Raw genomic sequence first — 22,039 nt, 5'->3', positions numbered from 1 at the left:
GAGATGCTAGAGATTCCCTACAACATCTCAATGTCGTGTCTTCAACAAGTCAAATCATTGTTTGTGATGGTTGCGGAGGTGCGGGTCATTACACCGCTCATTACCGAGCTCCTATTGAAGAGGTAAATGTTTTTCAAGCTCTAAGACAAAGTTCATATCCACCGGGTACTTTTTCCAACACTTACAACCCGAATTCAAAATTCCATCCGAAATTGTCTTATACTAGCAACAATGTGCTTAACCCTCAACCCCCACCACAAAAAAATGCCTATGTCCCTTAAAAACAAAAGTATAATCCTCCACCGGTTTATCAAAACCAACAAAGGCCACCTCAACAAAACTACCAACAAAATCAAGGTCAAAATGGCCAACAAAACAACCAAGGGAGAGGTAAGCTTGAGGGCTTGATAGTACAAATGCAAAGGGAATTGTTGGCTCAAATCTAAAAGAATGATCTAGCTCACAATGCCGCAATCAAGATGTTGGAGCAACAAGTGGCTCAACTAGCCGCTTCTAGCTCTTAAAGGAAAACCGGTCAGCTACCACCCCAAGGTACGCCACCACACGAGACCGTCAATTCTATTTCCTTGAGAAGTGGTACAAGCTATGATGGACCCTCCATGACCTTGGACGATGAGGTGGTTGTTAAAAAGCCTAAGCTTGGGGGATATGTCAAAAAGAAGGCTAGTGAAGAGCCTCTTGTTATGGATCGTGTATCATTTCCTCATCGGTTATTGATGCTAAAGAGAAAGAGAAAACTTGATACCAAAGATGTTGAGCCCCCTATGCCCAAAGAAGGTGACGAGGTGATTGTTGATAAAGTCTCTCCTAATGCCAAGGAGAGTGATGTTGTTTCAAAGAAGGTGGAAGTTCCCATTGAGAATGAGAAAGTGAATGTGAGAGATGTGGAGGATGCTCCTCCAAAGGAAGTTGTTCAAGTACCGTTTCCCCATCGTCTAGCAAAGCACAAGGAGGAAGGTAAGTTCGGTAAGTTTTTGGAAGTTTGTAAGAATTTGCAAGTCACCGTCCCATTTATAGAATTGCTTACCCAAGTCCCCTCTTACCGAAAGTTTATGAAGGGAATGCTCTCAAAGAAGAGATCCTTCAATGAGGTTGAGACCATTGCTTTCACCGAAGAGTGTAGTGCACTCTTACAAAACAAGTCTCCCCCGAAACTTAAGGACCCCGGTAGCTATTCTATTCCTTGCACTATAGGCATATATACCATTGATAAGGCCCTTTGCGACCTAGGTTGTGACACCCCGCGATAAAGCGAAAAATATAACTACTAAATTAAAGCGGAAATTTGTGATATTTTTGAAACTTTTAAAAATTACTAGTTAAAGAATAGCACGCGGGTGCCACTAAAGAAAGGAAACAAATACAACAATAGATAAATTTAGGTTATTACAACCCAAGTCTAGAAAATGGGGAAAATATATCCCACGAATAAACATATAAGGGGTTTCTAAACTAGCAACTAAGGTCCAAGGGTTTAGTTCTCGCTAGCCCACACGTCTTCCCCACGTAAGCATCTTCACCACCTGTCATTCACGTAAACATGAACGCCACAGTCAGTGGGGAGTAACTCAAGGTTCTCCCAGCCACAAAATATTGAAACAAACATAACAAAGAACTAAAACAGGTAAGTCATATAGGATACTTACAAAAGATAAGAATATCAAGTTTATAATTAAACACGACAATTGAATGAGATGGAAAACGATAGATCAACCTTAGTATGATAACGATTAAACTATTCATGTGGGACAATTAAATAATATGAAACACGAGAATACGGTAATCTACACCAAAGCACGCATTTCAAGGAAATACAACATAAACGTGAGATTAGAATCTGAATCATGTAAAAAAGTCAAGTAGGGATCAATCAATACAAATTACAAAAATAGAAATTGTAGCCATTACTTAGAAAACCACTTAGCAAACATTGCACGGGACGTGGCTACTAATGTCACATTCATACTTATGGCTTGCATCTCACCATAAGAACGGATGGGAACATCAATCCCGACGATCATATCGCAACTAGAGGGCTTATAGCTCACCCCTAGTATCCGATAGGACCAAGTCAACCAACACATGAAAGACAAATACCAATATCTATAACCAAGCAAGACCTTTACTACTCATATATAAATATATAATTCCCCTGGTAGGACGACAATGGTACTCCCAAGACTCAGTCCTAGTCTAAATCTGGCCAGACTCTCGGGATAGCACAGTTCCCAATTCAACATGCGGCAGGACAGTCCGCATCCAAGACCCGAACCCTAAATCGGAAATCGAGAACCCACAATCGGCAGGACAGTCCGAAAGAGGCGGAAGATATGAGCTAAACCCACAATCGGCAGGACAGTCTGAAAGAGGCGTAAAGATAAGTCAAGCAATACGGTATAGCATCAAGGCATTATCAAACGAACACAACTCAACCAAGCGATACGAATCAACTTGGAAAGACACTACTACATGTAATGAACCGATGATAAACCAAGTGAGACATTTCATGCCAAATCATAACCATGAATATGAATAAGTAACCCATTTCTTCCATATTTGTCACTTGAATAAAAATGTAAACAAACGGAAATGAACCATTTATAATAAGCAAAACAAGCATTCAATTATAAATGACTGTAAGATAAACCTTTTACTACTCACAGGGCATGAATAATTACATTGGACTCATATTAACATGGAAACATGTCATTTCATAGACAAAGGAGATACTTAACAAATGTATTTCATAAATTATAAGTCATGTGAGAAGAATATAAAAATGAACGATATTTAACGAATTACGTTATATAAAACACGAGACGGTTATTTAATCATATTTTAAATAAACCAAACAATTTATAAACATGACTAGCCCAAATTACCAAATATAGCTAGCCCATTTACTAAAATCAAATGAGCCCAACAAACTAAATCGAATGAGTCCAACAAAATAATTATGTGAAAGAACGATATTAACGAATTACGTTTTATAAAAACACGAGGCGGAAATTTAATTATTTTGAACCAACTAAACTAGCGCCAAATATACGCTCGTTTCCCATACACACTAACCATCCTTTACTACTCTATCTCCCGTCCCAAATCCGACCAAAACTGACCCGAAACAGGCCACCATTACGACCCAAACTCAGCCAACAGTAGCCACAAACACCCGCCAATAGCTATTCATACACACCCGTTCTAAAACAACTCCCCCCATGACTCCATACACCTGCAAGACTACCCCCATACAGTCCTGAAAAATTATACAGAAAACGTTCCCAAAATAGTCCACCAGCTCATTCATACGACGTGCCAAAAAGGCTATTTTTTTACCATCTTAAAACGACATTGAAGTTTGATAAAGATGGAATTTGTCCCTCACAACTGGCCCAATTCACAAAAGTGTATGCACCCAGGGTGGTAGTCAACAAACTGACTCGAACCAGCGACGAAACCGACACCAAAATCGTGCTCAGAAACGTCCCATACAGCCTTACTCCGACTGCCCAAAATAGAGGACCAAACCATCCCAAAACAGTCCATTTCAGAAACTAATATAAGATGGAAAATTTACCATACAAATAAGATAAGTAAAGAATCAAACTTTATCAGAAAAGAACATATAAAACAACCCATAAGACGGAAATTTCGACATTTGTCTAGTAACCTATCACCGTTACCTTTAGCTCTCGAATTCTCGAGTAAAAACGTCCAAAACACGAGCCTATCTTCAGTCTTCAACTAAAAAGAACGAAAAACGAGTTGTTTGTGTCATAAAACCGAGTTTGTCATAAGATGCCATTTTCGAAACCTCAACAAAATCAAAACTTTCTTACCTTAAAAGAATGAGGAAAGAACGAGGGAGAGAATGGCGTAAAAATTAGAGGAAAAGGTTGAGAGATGAGAGAGAAATCTGGGATTGAAGGGGACGAAAATGGAGCTGTACGGAGCACTCTGATTTTGTTGTTGTTGTTGCTGCGTTTCCAAATGAAGAAGGAGGAAGAAGGGGGGGGGGGCACGGGTAGTAGTAACTAATAATAATAATAATAATAATAATAATAATAATAATAATAATAATAATAATAATAATAATAATAATAATAATAATAATAATAATAATAATAATAATAATAATAATAATAATAATAATAATAATAATATTAATAATAATATTAATATTAATAATATATATAAAGGAGATATTTAGAGGTAGGGTGTAAGAGGGTAGGTGAGCGTGTTGTCACTTTTCGATTGGTCCGTGCTTAGATAAGATTCCCCATTGAAATGTGACGGTCTAATGTTAGACGAGAATTATTCTTATTACCGTCACTATTCAAAAATATGTATACATTTATTCTTATATAAATTATGCCTCAAGAATATAATTTAATAATACGTATTTTTATAAAAATGAGTTTTTATATAATACGTTTATAAAAATTGTGTTTGACATAAAATGAATTAAATTGAATAATTCAAAATATATAATAAAGTGATTAAACGGTCTAATAAATTTTAAATGTCAAAATGGGAAATCTTTGGGTGTTACATAGGTGCTAGTGTGAGTGTCATGCCCTATTCCATTTGTGAAAAACTTAATATGGGTGCTTTAAAATGCACAAGTATCACATTGCAAATGGTGGATCATTCTTTAAAGCGACCTTTAGGTGTCTTAGAAGATGTACCCGTCAAAGTTGGCAAGTTTTTCATACCCGTTGACTTCCTCATTCTTGATATGGCCGAGTACTCACAAACCCCAATTATATTGGGTAGGCCATTTTTACGCACCACGGGTGCGCTAATTGATGTAAAAAATGGGAGGTTGACGTTAGAAGTGGGTGATGACCCGGTCTCCTTTAGCAAAAACAACACCATTAGAAGCCCAATGTTACAAGAGTCTTGTTATTTATTTAGCACTGTGGACTCTCCTAATGCCTCTACTACGCTTAGATCCTTACTAATGGATCCATTGAAGGAAGATATTGGTGTTGTTTGTTTTGTAGGTGACAATGCTAGAGGCACTATCGCTAAGAGTGCCAAAAAGAAAAGGAAATTTTACTTGAACAATTTCAAATGGTTGTGGAATGCAAAGATAGCTATGAAATGGAGCTTGGTTGGTGGCAAGTGCAATGACGAAACTTGATCAAATAGCTTCTTGTGTCGTGCGGGACGTTAAACCAGCGCTTCTTTGGAGGCAACCCAAGCTTTTTATTTGCTTTTATTTATTTTTGTTTTTAATTTCCGCAATTTAATGTTTTTCGTAGATTAGAAATAAAATACTCAACTTGACGATGTTTCTTTCTGTAATTTATAGGTGAAAATGAAGAAAGGAGATTTAAAGGAGAATTTGGCACGCTTCCCCGTGCAAGAACCCCGTTCGGGGACGTAGTTTTCGAAAACGAGAGGAATTAAATTAAATACGGAAGCATAGGAAAGAGCAGCGTGGACCGGTCAACCCCGATCGGGGTTGCCCACCCCTATTGGGGACGTGGATTTCTACGTCTTTGGCAGCTTCTTTATACGGGTAAAAAAAAAATATATTTATATCACTCTACCCGATGGTACTCCTCTACTCTTCTCCTCTCATTTTCTTCACATTTCTTCACTCAAAATCACTAGGAAACATCTAGTTCTTCATCATATTGCAAGATTCATTCAACCATTAACATCAACAAGTAAGTTTCTCTTCCTTTTCTCTTTAATTTCATCCATTTCAATCAGTTTAATCAAGTTTTGCAAACCCTAACTCAAATTGGGGGAATTTGATTTTGTGCTTATTTGTACTAGAAATTAGTTGTAGAATGCTTTCTTCATGTTTATAGTATGAATTAGTTCACTAATATATTCTATTATGTCTATTTGGATGAATTTTGGTTTGCCTTAAGATGAATTTTTGTCTTAAATTTCAGAAAAATGGCACCATGAAGACCTCCTACCCAAGGTGCTTCTAAGAGGAGAAGGAATGATGCGGAATCCTCCCGGACTGCGGAGGATATGCAAATGAAAGAGGTCCCGGAGTGGCAAGATCCGGATTTTTCCGGAGTCATCTTTAATTGTCAAAAGCAATATGACAATTAGGTCATCCTAAAGAGCAAAGGTATGAAACCGACTAAATTTATCAACCAAGCTTCTCTAAACAATATTGGAATTGAAAATAATGTTAAGACATTGTTTAAAAATCTTGGTATGAAGCATTGTTATACAAAGTATTATAAGACCTTTACCGAACTCACCCTTGAGTTCTTGAGCTCTTTTGAGTTTCATAGGTGTAGAAAACCCGGTTTTGTGCTTTTTGTGACCTTCCGATTGTTTAATGAGGACCATAGAATGGACCTAGCGGACTTCGCTAATATTTTCCAATTACCTCATAGAGACTTACCTACCGAATTACCCGAGTCTTATAACCCCGTTTTGACATAGAATGCCATTTCTCACTTCCCCTTTCAAAGTTGGGACCATTGCCCTCACCAATATATAAATTATCCCGACATTCAGATTTGGCAAAGGTTTATGGGATGGACCTTTTTTAGGAAAAATGAGCCTCACTCGGTGAGGAAGGTAGAGGTGGAGATTTTGGGTGCTTTCTTGAATGATAATGGTGATGATACTTGGGGAATTAATGTCCCCTACCAATTTGCGGTCCACTTGACCAAACAATGTAACCCCAAGAATAGTTGTATTGTCCTAAGAGGTTTGGTTACAAAGATTGCACACCACTTGTGTAGGTTCAACCAAGAAAACACCAACTTGAGACCATTGCTTGTGTCTAGGGAAAAAGGGGTTGGGCTAGATTATGAGTATTTTCTTTCTTGCAATTGGTTTAGGGATGCTCACCCTAACATGGTTTGGAAGATAGGTAGGCAAGACTCCATTCGTCTACCCGAAGAAAAGAAAGAAATTAAGCTTTTAGTTCACACTAAGCCCTATCATGGGAGTGCCCCTTTTACTAGACCAACTTACCACTTGGATCTACGAGGTGAGCCACGTACCACCGTTGAGCGGCGTGAGGGAGGTCAACCCTCCCAAGCACGCCATTCCACCTCTAGTATTCATTCACCCTCTAGTCTAGAAATTATGGATATGATACGTGACTTGAACTTAAATGTTAATACAATTCGTGATGACCAAAGACTTGCATTGCATCCAATTTATGATCATTTTGCTAGACAAGGAGTAATCCAACCCGAGGGGCCATACCCTTCATTTTATACTTATCCCCCGGGTGGATTTCCTCCTCATCCTCCCCCTCCTAATAATGATTTAGGTACTTTTACTACATATGCTCCTGGTCCGGATTTTTGTGGTTCGGATTATGGAGTTGAGGCATTACATGGAGGATATGGTGGCTATGGAGGGTATGGTGGTTATAGTAGCTATGGTGATGGTCTTGGTAGTGGCCAAAATATTGGTGAGTATGTCACTCCTCTTCAAGAGGATGATTCTAGTGGGAGTGGCCAACAAGGTGAAGCAAGTGGAAGTGGTAAGAAGAAGAAAGGGAGGAAGGGGTTCAACTTTTGGCCCTTTTCTTAGTTGAATGATGAAGAAATCCCCCGAATTCGTGCTAGCTTGGGGAGAGGCTAGCAAGTCGAGTAAGTTTTATTTGCTTTGCATTTTAGTTTAGGTATTGCAACCCATTAAATATGACCTCTAGTCCTTCTTGTTTCGTGCTTTGAGCCATTTTTATGGTTTAGATGGGTAATTTGAATTGTTGGCACATTGAGGACAATGTTGTGTTTAGCTTGGAGGGGGGGGGATTGCATTTGCATATAGTGTAGATTGCATGTAATGTAGAAAATTTGAAAAATTTTGAGAGAAATTTTGTGCTTTTTGCTTGCTTGTCACCTACTTTCCCCTTTGCTTATCCTAATGATAGCTTTTGGCTAATGATTTGTTCTTATATGATGGGATGATAGCTACATGGGGATGTCTTGACATAGTAGGTGGGAGATGGAAAATTAACCGAATAGGCTTGATCTTGACTTTTGGCAAGCTACAAATTGGTATGGTAGAGCCTCTTTAGACCGATGCATCCATATCCGGTCTCTCTTAGGTGAGTGTAGGTGTCTCCTTATGATGTGTGTTTCATCAAAACGCACAATTATGGTTCTCATGTCATCTCTTTGTAAGCATGCATTCATTTATTATAGCATTTTGGAGCCATTCGCATGAATATATTTGCCTTCTTGACCCCTTCACAAACATTTTTCCTATCTACATTATAATTTGCCTACCTTGTTGAGCTAGTAGCTTTGTTTGGTCTGGTTTGGGTACTCAATTGGGATTTGTTTCAAAGTTTAGAGAATCATGTGAGCTTGGCCTTAATGCTCAAGAAAAAAAGAGGAAAAATGAAAGAGAAAGATGATGAAAAGAAATGATGAAAAATTGAAAAAAATTGAAAAAAATTGAGAAATGAAAAAGGCATGGAAAGAAAATGAAAAAAAGAAGTATGAATTGAAATGAAAAGAGAGAAGAAGTTGATGTGAGAAACTCTGATGCATTATTCACATATTTTTGAGAGTTTTCTTATGATTTGAATTGTAAATTGGGTTAGAATTGGTTTGAGCATCCTAGCATTTGGTTGTTGCTAGCTTGACATTAGCTCCACAATCCATAATTCATTTGTTCCCCCTTCATACCCATTACATATTGCCTTCTTCCTACCCATTTGGCTTCTTTATCATGCTTTCATTTGATTGTTGAGTGTTTATTCACAAAATTGTCCTTTCACATCAAAATGAGTTTGAGTGCTCCGTGAAAGTCCATAAGTCAAAAGATCATGCAAGAGCTTAAAGGTTCATTTCGAGTTTTCCATGCTACGCCGTCATGTATATCTCATCCATGTTTTACTTTATTCCTTTCCCATGTTGTTTCGGGTTTCTAAATCATTATGCTTAGCTTGTTTAGGATATTGCAATTGATGGGATGTGGTTTCTTGCTTGGGAACAAGCAAGGGTTTAGCTTGGGGGAGTTTGATAAGTGCATATTTTATATATTTTTACCCCCTATATTAGTTCCATTTTACATGTCATTTAGCACTTATCATAGTGTTTTGAGCTAATATTTTTTATTCTAGTTGAAATTGCTTGTTTTCACATGTTTTGTAGGAGTTTAAGCTTTTAGGAGCCAAAATCCAACAAAAATGCAAGCTAGAGTTCAATGGCTAAGCAAGACCAAGTATTGGACCAGCATGAAGTATTTGCATGGGTTTTGCATGGAGAAATTGATGAATTAATGTATGTAATACAAATATTGTCAACAATCAAAGTCAAGCCCAAATTCAAGTCCAAATCAAGGTGGAAAGCATAAGATTCCAACATGCCTAGGATGCTAAGGGTTAAGGACTTAACCGAGTGATTAATCGCTCAATTAATCACCAACATAGGATTCTCCAAGCAATTAAGTGAGAAATTAAGAGAATTAATCCGGATAACCACGCCCTCGATCGGGGCTGGCTGTTACTAGGTTGTTTAAGTTTCATTTACCTCCCTTATATAAAGGGGAGGCACTTCATAGTTGATCTTGTAATACCCACGATGTTTAAAGACTCTTTTGACCGACCCTTTGACCAGGAAAGACCTTAGGAAGGGATAGGTGAGAGGCTAGGTGAGGATAAGAGCCTTAGGGGAGTGATTACTCGACCTAGTAGGGACTACTCGGTCGAGTAGTGTGAGTAGTCGACCGAGTATGGCTGTTGTTGACGCGTAGATATAAAACGGAAGTTCGCAAGTTTTATTTCATTTTTGGCAGTTCATTTTCCTTTAAACCTAATTTATCTTTCTCTCACCTATCACCCATATCTCCATACACTCTCATCTAGCTTAGACCTCAACCATGGAAGGGGACGGGGTGCGTAGGAAGTATGCTTGCGTGGTCGTCGTCCGTGTCACCGTTGGTCAGCGTCACTAGGTAAGTCGTTGTTTGGTTGTCCTTTTCAGTAGATTGTTTAGGGTAGTCGTATAATAGGATGTGGTTATCGTTGTAGGATGCGTCTTGGAGTCTTGCTTGGCTGTTTGTGGATGCATTTTCGTGGTTGGCGATAAGGTAGGGTTTCCCTACTCAGTTCCTGTTTAATTAATTTAAGATTGATTTGTTGTACTGTGTATGATTGTTGTCTGCTGATCATCGTTGGAGAGTTGGTGTGGTGTTGGTGTGGTGGTAGTGGTGGTATTATGATGATAGTTGTGGAGTCACTTGCGGGAGTGGCTTCACACCCTAGTTCGCCCTCCGTGGAACCCACCACGGGTGGGGATGTGCACATTAAGGGACAGGGATATCGCTCATTAATGAGCGGGATTTAGGTGAGGATTGGCTGCGGTCCCCCACTGGCGGTGAGGATTACCTGTTGTGATGGGTAATCTGGCAGGGCTACATACTTCGGTGTGTAGTCGGTTACTGTGTGAGATCGGGAGACCGGAGGATGATGTCGATCAGTTGGTTGTTTATTGTACTTGTCTTACTTTAATTGTTCAGTAACTGACCCCGTTGTTGTTTTGTAAAATCTGTGATGATCCATTCGGGGATGCTGAGCAGTTGGTTTAGCAGGTACAGCTAGTCTGTTTGCTGCTGGGCTTAGAGGGATTCGAGTCACCACGCTACCGGAATAGATGTCCTGATGCGAGAGCTCTGTAGTAGTCGTAGCTGTTCTTTTGTATCACGTTTTATAGTTTGGTTGTAAAGACATTAATTAATATAATATAACTGTTCTTTCATTGTCTATTTGATCTACTACCTCGGGTGACCGACATGGTAATACCTTCATACACCGGGATGGTCCTTGGTAAGGCATTCTGGTGTGCAAGGGTGTTACAAAGTGGTATCAGAGCCGACGATTTTGGAACCTGAACCAATGAACCAATGAACGTAGGGTGTCAATTAAAATGAACCTGGTGTATGTATGTAGGGAGCTCCAGCTGATGCTAGATTTTGGGTGAGTAGGCGTCCTCATTTCAAAATCATGGCCCCATCATGCTTAAGCCAGCCACAGGGAAGGGTAGTTAATAGAAGTAGTTGCTTGAAGAGTGTTTGTCATGTGTGTTTGTTAGCTGTAACTCGGGTACCAATGTGAGTCTTGCATGTAGTGACGATAGTAAGTGATAAGTTTCGAACTGGTTGTAATGTTTGCCGAGTGGTGTTTGGAATTACGATGGGTGAATTATTGAACACTATTGTGTTATGGCAGGTTTAAATTGAATGACTCATTTGATAATTGTTGTGCCATACAATGGTTTTGCTAAATGGATGTTTAGATAAGTGTGAGTATAGGACGAATTGTGGAAATTGTGATGTTGTAGCGTTATAGACTAACCCTTGCAGGTTGTGTAGCTAGTCTTAGACATGTGTATGAATTGTAACGTAATTGTTTACTGTAATTGAGGTGAGGAACGCATGTGGATCGTCGACTGGTTTAGTAAAGGTTATATATATATATCGTGTGTGATACGTGTTTATGTGGTAGAGTTAGGTTCTAACGGTGACGAGCCCGATTATACGGAACTCCGAACATTATTATTCGTTTTGCAGGTTCAATAATTCCGAAATTCCGCTTCTGTTCTGTGACACTCAACCGAGTATATCTTATACTCGACCGAGTAGGCCACACTCGACCGAGTGTAGTAACACTCGACCAAGTACCCAGTAAGTCAGGTTTAGAATCGCTACTGACCTCTGGCTACTCGGCCGAGCAATTAGAATACTCGACCGAGTAGTCCATACTCGGCCGAGTAAGCCCAATACTCGACCGAGTACGGTTTTATCGTGACTCAGCCCGGGTTATTCTAAAAACCCTATAATGCTTCCTTCTTTCTTATTTCCGCCTCCCACTTCTTCTTCCCTCTTCTAAAAACTTCAAAACACTTCTCTCTCAAGCTCTTGGATAATTTGCTAGTGATTGTTTGTGGATTTTCTCTTTGCTTGCCCAAAACTTCATTTAAGGTAATGTTTTTAATCAATTTCTTTCAATTATTCTTAAGTTATGGTATGCAATTGCTCAAATCCGAATCCCTACAATGTGTAAACTGAAATTAGTGTCTTTCTATTGATATCTTGAGTTTAGTTGCTTCCAAACCTACTTTATGCCGTCACAAACCCGATTCTATGATGTAAAAATTGCTTCTTGAGTGATACAAAGTTTCTAGGGTTTGGCCCTAAGTTGAATTTTTGACTCTTTTCATTGTTCTAGGATACTCTTTCAAGGATTTTTGGTGATAAAAATGACCCTTTTATTAAAATGCCTTGTGTCTTGTGAGAAAATTTCGTCTTAAAAGTTCGTCTTAAATTGTATACAATTCAAAACCAGTCCATCCATGGCAAAATCTTGTTACATATACTCTTGCTAAAACCCATCTTTTTGCAGCATGCCGAAAACAAGAGCCCCAGGCAACAAGCGGTAATGAACCCGTCGTTCCTCCAGTGGACGAACATCCATCGGTAATCTTTTCCGACTTCAAGCAACGTAAGGCCTTCGTAGCTTTGATGAGTCGTACCTTCCGACCTACTAGGTGTGTGAACCCTGAGATTTTGGAAACCTTGGGGGTTAAGGGAGACATAGTTCATATCTTTGAAATCTTGGGAATGGAGGGACTATACTACTTGCGAAAGAAATCCTACCCTCACCTGACCTTGTAATTCTTAAATTCATTTGTGTATGACGTGAAAGAGAAGACTGTCTCTTTCCGTCTCATGAATGAGGACCATGAGTTGACCCTTGATGTGTAGGAAATATCGGTATACTTCCTCTATAAATTTTCGGATTATAACGAAATTATAATTATGAAAAACTAGTCATAAACGAATTTACATAAACAAAAAGAATGGAGATTAAGAATTAACCTTTAGTCCTAGCAAATATGGCCTAAGAACAAGTATCAAATTGATATTCTCCTAAATGTTGCACCCAAGATGCTAAGAGAAATGCCCCTCAATTTGCTAGAATGAGATCCCTAATTTTCTTATGAATTTTTAGGGTTTTTGTTTTTTTGTGTGATGAGTGAGTTAGGTCAAAAGAGAGGTGAGAAAATAATCTCCTTATACTCCCTTTTAAACCGTGTAAAAGAGTGAATTAGGGGAGACCTTTTTTCTCCTCTTTTTCCTCTTTTTCGGTTTTACCTACTACCAAAAATAAGGAGAAAATCTTCTTATTTTTGGTTGTTCACAAAATGTATAAAATGTGTATTATTTATCAATTATCAATTATGTCGACATGTATTAATAAGTCCACACACAACAGCTTGCAGTCGATTTATTAATACCGGTCTGTCAACATTTATGATGACAATATCGTATAATATATACATTAACTATAAATATCGCATATTTATAATTTGCTAATTAAATATAATCGATTACGTTTAATTATTTAATTAATATCTTAATTCGTTTAAGCTAACATTATATACATTAATTAAATATAACATATTATATTCAATTTACGAATTGACAGTTAATTCGTCTCAGCTAATATTATTTTATTGTATTAAATAATCGTCTCATCATCACGTTGACTAACTGTTTAGACAAATACATGGACTAACCTTTTAGTCATATAAGGCATCAATGTGATTATATTTCCATAATCACATCTCTTAAACACATCATTTAGGTGTGACTTGTAGGGACCAGTTGATCACCGCCATCAGTATGATAATAACGTCAAACTTTCTAGCAAGTCAACCGTTATTAAGTAAACGTTAATCAACTGATAAAATACTAAGTATACCCTTGTGAACCTATAAGAGATTTATAAATGTTATCACACTAATTGTGGAGGACACTAGCTCCAACAATCTCCCACTTGTCCTCACAAGTGTATGTGCGATAACCGATTCTCATATCCTAAAATTTCTCCCACTCAATGTAAAACAATTTGCAAAATCCGTATTCACAAAGGTCATATTTTACAAGTGATCAATATCAAGAGTGGTTTTCCCGACTAGAGAGTAACTTAATTGATAAACGAATCATCATTCGAGCATGGTCATGCATTTCAGTTACAACTCCTCGAGTGGCCCTGAGAAATAACTAAACCTGATAAAGGTTGGATATTTTCTTCAACTCGAATCTTGCAGATATAAGCACAGTATGAAATGACCCAGTGACAATCTGCTTAGCCTCCTATTACGGCAGACCATGAGAAAGAAACCAAAGTCACCCAAAAACTGCCTTAATCTCAAGAGACAGTCGATAGTCAAAAGAATCGACTCTAGGAACACAATGGACGTCCAATCCACGACCTGGCACCGAATGTTTTAAACATTTAGGACTCCATTTCGTTGTCACAATATGTCCTACGAGGTATCGTTATAACTCGCATCTGTGATCGATCAGCCAACTGTTTGACTTATGGCTCGTTGAACCCACCATCAATCAACTTCACAAAATAATATCCAAAGTTATCAGCTCATGTAAGCGATTACGGACCAAAACAAATATAATTTAATTCAGTTCACTTTGTGGCATTCAATGTTGTCGTACAATCCACATGAAAAACAAAATATGAAATAAAACGATGAAGTTATAAATAGCATATGAAAAAGATAATGTATCGAATCCATAATCAACTACTACAACTCAGGAACACGTTTAATTCCCATGGAAATAACGTGCCCTTCATGCTTATCATATGACAAAGGTTTAGTGAGAGGATCCGCGATGTTGTCATCCGAAGCTATCTTGTTAATCACTATCTCCTCTTGCTCCACGTAATCACGGATCAGGTGAGCCTTCCGATGTACATGTCTACACTTGTTGCTAGACTTAGGCTCCTTAGCCTAGAAGATGGCACCTCTATTGTCACAATAGATGGTGATCGGGTCATTCGAACTAGGAACTATCGTAAGTCCTTGTAAGAATTGACGCATCCATATAGCATCCTTTACTGCTTCCAAAGCGGCATAGTACTCGGATTCAGTAGTAGAATCTGCTACAACATTCTGTTTGGAACTCTTCCAGCTGACCGCAACACCATTAAGAGTGAAGACGAATCCAGACTGAGATTTCGAATCATCTCGATCTGTTTAGAAGCTAGCATCACAGAATCGATTGCGCATAGCTTAGTATCTCCTCCATAAGTCAATACCCAATCCTTAGTCCTCTGTAGGTACTTAAGGATGTTTTTAACAACTATCCAGTGTGTTTCACCTGGATTCTTTTGGTACCTACTCGTCATACTCAGTGCATATGCCACGTCTGGACGTGTACATATCATGGCATACATGATTGATCCTATTGCAGATACATAAGGAACACGATTCATGCGTTCAACCCTTTCAGGTGTCGTGGGTGACTGAGACTTGCTCAAATGCATCCCAGACGTCATTGGAAGGTTCCCCTTCTTGGAGTTGGTCATGCTGAACCTCTCAAGAATCTTATCTAAATAAGACTCCTGACTCAGTGATAACATCGGTCGTGATCTATCTCGATAGATACGGATTTCCAATATGTGTTATGCCTCACCCAGATCTTTCATCAGGAAATGGTTCTTCAACCATCCTTTAACCGAAGATAAGAGAGGAATGTCATTCCCAATCAAGAGTATGTCATCGACATACAATATCAAGAAAATAATCTTGCTCCCACTCGACTTGATATATAAGTATGGTTCCTCGACCGATCGAGTGAAACCATACTCTTTTATCACCTGGTCGAAACGATGATTACAACTCCGAGAAGCTTGCTTAAGTCCATAAATTGAACGCTTAAGCTTGCACACTTTCTTAGGATTTTCAGGATCTATGAAACCTTCGGGTTGTACCATATACAACTCCTCCTCCAAATAACCGTTTAAGAAGGCGGTTTTCAAATCCATTTGCCAAATTTCATAGTCATGAAAAGCGGCAATCGCTAAGATTATCCGAATGGAACGTAGCATAACTACGGGTGCAAAAATTTCATCATAATGCAATCCGTGGAGTTGAGTGAAACCTTTTCGCACTAGTCGTGCCTTATAGGTATCTGGTTGCCCGTCTACAGAATGCTTTATTTTGTAAAGCCATTTGCACTGAAGAGGTTTTACCTTATTGGGTAAATCAACTAGATCCCATACGTCATTCTCATACATGGAGTCCATCTCGGATTGCATGGCTTCAAGTCATAGCTTAGAGTCGGAACAGGTCATGGTACCTTTATAGGTAGCGGGTTCATTACTCTCTAGGAGCAAAACGTCATTCTCCTCGACCATACCAATGTATCTGTCTGGAGGATTAGAGACTCTACCCGACCTCCTAGATTCCTGAGGAATGTTAACCGTATCATCAGTTAAAGGAATAACTTCCTCCATCCGTTCCTCGGTTGTTGGGTCTTGAATCTCCGACAGCTCGAAGGTTCTATTACTTGACTTGTTCTCGAGAAATTCTTTCTCTAAGAACTTCGCACTAGCCGCAACAAAAACTTGATGTTCGGTAGGCGAATAGAAGTAATGACCAAACATTCCTTTTGGATAACCCATAAAGTATGTCTTGACCGATCGCGGGCCGAGCTTATCCTCGTGTCTCCACTTAACATAACCCTCCCAGCCCCAAACCCGAATAAAGTACAAGTTAGGGACTGTTCCCTTCCACATTTCATATGGAGTCTTGTCGACAGCTTTAGACGGACTTCGGTTAAGTATAAGAGCAGCTGACAAAAGAGCAAAACCCCATAATGAATCAGGTACTACCGTGTGACTCATCATGGATCGAACCATATCAAGTAATGTTCGATTTCTCCGTTCGGACACACCATTTAATTGAGGTGTTCCAAGTGGAGTTAACTGCAAAACTATTCCACAATCTTTAAGGTGTTGATCAAACTCATTTGAAAGATATTCGCCACCCCGATCTGAACGGAGTGCTTTAACCTTTCTTCTCAGTTGGTTCTCAACCTTATTCTAGTATTCCTTGAATTTTTCAAAGGACTCACTTTTATGCTTCATTAAGTAGACATATCCGTATCTACTCAAATCGTCCGTGAAAGTGATAAAATATCTATAGCCATCTCTAGCGGTAATTGACATAGGTCCACATACATCAGTATGTATGAGTCCTAATAGGTCACTAGCGCGCATTCCAACACCTTTGAAGGAAATTCGAGTCATTTTACCGATAAGATATGATTCATACGTGCCAAATGTAGAAAAATCGAATGCGGGAATAGTCCCATTCTCGATGAGTTTCTTTACACGTTTTTCATTTATGTGTCCCATTCGACAATGCCATAGATAAGTTTGATCTTTGTCACTAACCTTTAATTTCTTATTATTCACATGTAATATATCTGTGGTTTGATCTAAGATATAAATTCCATTCATGGAAACTAGTTTGCCATAAACCATTTCATTGAAAGAGAAAATGCAACTATTATCCTTTATTGAAAATGAAAAGCCGTCTTTATCAAGTACGGAAACAGAAATAATGTTCTTAGATAAACTGGGTACATAGTAACAGTTATATAAATATAACTCAAAACCACTTGGGAGTTGGATTACGTATGTTCCCTTTGAGACTGCAGCAACTTTAGCTCCATTCCCGACTCGCAGGTCCACATCACCCTTTGCGAGAGGTGTGATATTTTTAGGCCCAACAAATGATTACACTGGATGAGAACCACAACCAAGATATCAAGTACCCAAGTTCGAAACTTGCATGGTTAATCTCAATCATATGAATATAAGATGACATACCAACAGGAGTGACGCGGCCTGCTTTTATGTCCTCATGGTACACGGGACAGTTCCTCCTCTAATGTCCAGTCTTGTGACAATGGTGGCACTCAATGTCACCGCCCTTGCTCTTTGCCTTGCCTTGTGAGCCACTAGTCTCACCAGGCCCACTCTTACCGTTTCCTGACTTTTTAAACTTTGGCTTTCCTATAGTTAGGTCGCCGTGAGCTTTGCCCTTACCCTTATTCTTGTTGGAAATCATGAGAACATCTTGCTTCATTCTCCCACTCAATTTCATATCCTTCTCGGTCTGTACGAGAAGTGAGTGTAGCTCATGAGGACTTTTCTTCATGTCATTCATGTAGTAATTTGCCCTGAAGAGGGCAAAACCATCATGAAGTGAATGAAGCATACGGTCAATGACTATGCTCTCACTGATTTTGCAATCAAGTGCCTCCAATTTCTCGACATTCTCAATCATGTTAAGAATGTGTGGGCTAACCGGTTGGCCCTTCCGGAGTTTCGCATCAAAGAAGCGACATGTATGCTCATAAGTAACGATTCTCGGTGCTTTTGAGAACTCATTAGTGAGCGTGGTGAAAATCTTGTTTGCACCTTGGGCAATGAAGCGTCTTTGCAAATTGGTTTCCATTGCAAAAATGAGTACGTTCTTTATCGCACCCGCTTCCATAACGAAGTCACTATAAGCAACTGACTCGTTAGCTCTTGCATTGGGGCCTGGGTTTGGCGGTACTGGCTCACTTAAGTACTTGAGCTTACCGTCAGCAATGGCAGCATTCCGTAATGATGCCTCCCAGTCCGCAAAGTTTGACCCGTCATTCTTCAGTCGAGTGAGCTGATTCATGTGGTCCATGAAAGCTTTTAGCCAGGACTCGCGTCCAAATGTGGCACTTGGCATAGGGATTTCGTTATTTCCAGCCATTTGTTGTAACAGTATTATCAATATAAACGAATTCTACACTGCGAAAAGGAAAAAGATATAATAAGCATACTCATCGTTATGATTTAAGTCTAATGCAATACTGTTATAACGCGAAGACTCAAGCATTTATACAATTGATCTTCCTCAAGAATTATATAAATGATCCCAAGACTCAATTATCTGTAAATTAATAAGCCAACCTCTAGGCTAATTCTACTATTAGAATTCTTGGTCGATAAATTTCTGTAAATTCTATCTATAGTCCATCATAATCACGAGAAACTCTTCGAATTATAATGTTGAGGTAAACTAAGTCAACACAAACTACTTACCCAACGTAGAAGGGGTCATATGGAGAGTAAGGTCCTATATGCCTACCGACAAAGAAGGGATTCATAGCTGTTTGGCCTATAAAGACTAGTCTCAATTTCAGTTTTAGAGGAAGATCCCATCAACTTTATTTTAATTCATTTTAACTGAACTAATATGTAGCATGTAAGATTGAATAAACTAAGGTGATGGCTTAATGTTGTGTGACATCTGTATGTCTATGAAAACTAACATCCAAACTATATGAGTCAATTTTCATGCATTTTAGTAGGTGGTTTGGTTTATGCGGAATATGATGCATTAACTATCATGTGAAGAAAAGCAATAAAATTGGAAAAACGTAAAACAAAAACAAAGTCCTAGTGTGGCCTATCTACCAAAATGAACATAAATACAACTTTGTAATCCTTCCTAGGACTCGAGAAGCTTGTCTTGATGTTCCATCTTGGTCCATGTAGCGGGAGTGAGCAATCCAATCTCCATCTTTAATCTTCTCAAAATTACAATTAAAACAAATTACAAAATGAACCTATTTACATTCTAATTTCAAAACCATAATACTTAAAGAAAACCAAAAGGAGATACGAGATCTCAAAATTACATTAAAATTATGTTTCCATCATTACGAAAACATAATTAACTAAGGTCACACTAGGTATTACAAATTACAACCGATTGCAAAAATACGTAAATAAAACCATTCAACGATTCATTCATCTCAAGAGGGACACCCTATCGCCTTTATCAGTAAAGCCTTTTCTTCAAAAGCTAAATCCTTCTCCACTTATGAAAAAGAACTCTTGGCTGTTATATTTGCTGTAGAAAAATGGAGACCTTACTTAATTGGGAGGCACTTTGTTATTAAAACTGACCACTTTAGTTTGAAATGTTGGATTTGGACTTCCATTAGTCGGTTTTCTTATTTATGAAAACGGGCTGAATGTGACCGGTAAAGCCCACTAAAGTTATATGATCCATTAGGGGCCAGGTCATGCCGATCAGTCAAGACGGTTAAGTACATAGTGTGATGGACTTGATAAGTGTAGTACTGCATTTATTATACAAAAGAAATTTGATGGGGGCCCAAATACGATTTATTATGGCTATTTAGTCTCTCTTCCTGTCTAGAATACCTCTAACCTATATAAATAGGTTATTGGGTTGACATGCCCCATTGATTGTCAACATAAGGAAAACCTAGAAAAGGGAGGAGAAGATCCTAGTATACTAATCATCTTATTATTTATTATTATTATTATACGCTCCAGATGATCTGACTATTGCTTCCGCTAAAGGTATGTACCCTATACAATGATCCTTATAATTTATCTTACATGTGGTATCAGAGCTAGATTGTATTAGGGTTTATGACCATATTTATCCGCTGTATTTTCGTTTTGCTAGATCAACGAAAATTAATATTAATATTATTGTTAATCTGATATAATGTTATGGTTTTGACAATTAATACGCATTCATGATGAAATTCCTTTAGTTCGTAAAATCCATCATGTCACGAAGTATGTCAAGCATGTGGTTCATGATCTGCACTAATTACAATAGTATTCCAATGTGATTTAGTGATGCACTTATGCACGCATGTAGACGAATTAAAGCTTGTCTTATGTCGGTTTAATTGCCTGACTTGATTAGTGATGCACTTATGCGCTTTTCCTTCCTTGTTTTGTACTCTGGTGAAATCTTGATCAAGTTTTTTTTTCTATAATGATGCTTTGATTGTTGAACTTTTACACGGATACATATGTGCCCCTCGTTTGTTTCAATTGTGGGCTATCAATTGTGAAATTTTGTACACTGCTCTTATATCAGACTAAAGGAATACCGTAAATAGTTGACTATTGATAATTAGTTTGGTTCTTTAAACGTAGAACTAACGTTGTTACATGTTGATGTAAACTGTTCGTATAAACTATCAGATAATTATAAGATATCCAGTATAAATTAAGAGTGTAATTTTATTGTCCAAATCTTAAGACCGCCTTTTGCTTGATTTGCATGCTTAAACTATTTTTCGTACGACACATGATAAGAAACAGAAAATAGCATGTATGTAATTATACGGGTATTGTTTCGGTGATTTATTTCAATTACGATGGGTAGCTTGGCCAAAGCGGGCTATCTATCAATATTTAAAATAAATCATAAGGATTCCGGAATGTATGTTTGTGCTTCTTAAATTAGTTTGTATAATTTCCTGCCCAAAGGGGGAAGTTGTATAAGTTAATTTAAGTAAGTGGTTGAGTAAATACAAGTGTAATAATTTGATTTCTTGGAAATTTATCTGCCCAAAGGTGATTTATTTTTGAGAAATTTCCTTGTCTATTTACTTGGAGGTAGTTATTATGTCTTGTGCATTCTGCCCAAAGGGGAATGTATAAGGTATAATATGATTCCTGTTGGAGGTAGTTATTGTGTTTTGTGTATTCTGCCCAAAGGTGAATGCATAAAATATAATATGAATTCCTGTGAGAATATTGCGACTCCCCTAGCATATTCTTGTATAAAGTTATAAAGAAAGTATACCTATATCATGCTAATATTGGCCCTGATCTGTTATTTCAGTCAACAAATTTTCTTTGAGCAATGAAATTTGTGCTATTAAGAGTATAAATGAGAATACTTTTGCTAAGTGGAAAGTGATGTTGAGTTGGCCATTGTCTTAGCTCATTAAGATATGTATGTATAGACCCTCCTACACTTGTACATGAGAGGGGTAAGGCTTAATATGTATATCACCTTCATAGGTGGGAGGTACACAAATTGTGTATGTTGATATTGAAGAATTCGATATCTGGGAATTTAAAGGAATTAATGGGATGCCTTATTAATTTAAATCATGTATGATGTGATTAGTAGTATTGAAGTGCATATCATCTTACTAAAGACAAAGTACCCGTTGTTGAGTTTATTCCTTGTCGGTTAAATTCTTAATTCTCTTCCCGGAAAAAAGTCACTTCAAAATAGCTTATTGCCCCAAACTGATACATGGACCGACAAGGACTTATTTTATATGGGTGAGTATTGAAAAGGAAATAGGGGAATGAGATAAAGGAAAAAGTAGTGAACTTATTCATTAAACAACTTTTTTC

Source organism: Silene latifolia, chromosome Y (assembly GCF_048544455.1).
Source record: "Silene latifolia isolate original U9 population chromosome Y, ASM4854445v1, whole genome shotgun sequence".
Taxonomy (NCBI): Eukaryota; Viridiplantae; Streptophyta; class Magnoliopsida; order Caryophyllales; family Caryophyllaceae; genus Silene; species Silene latifolia.
This window is presented reverse-complemented; position numbering follows the sequence as displayed.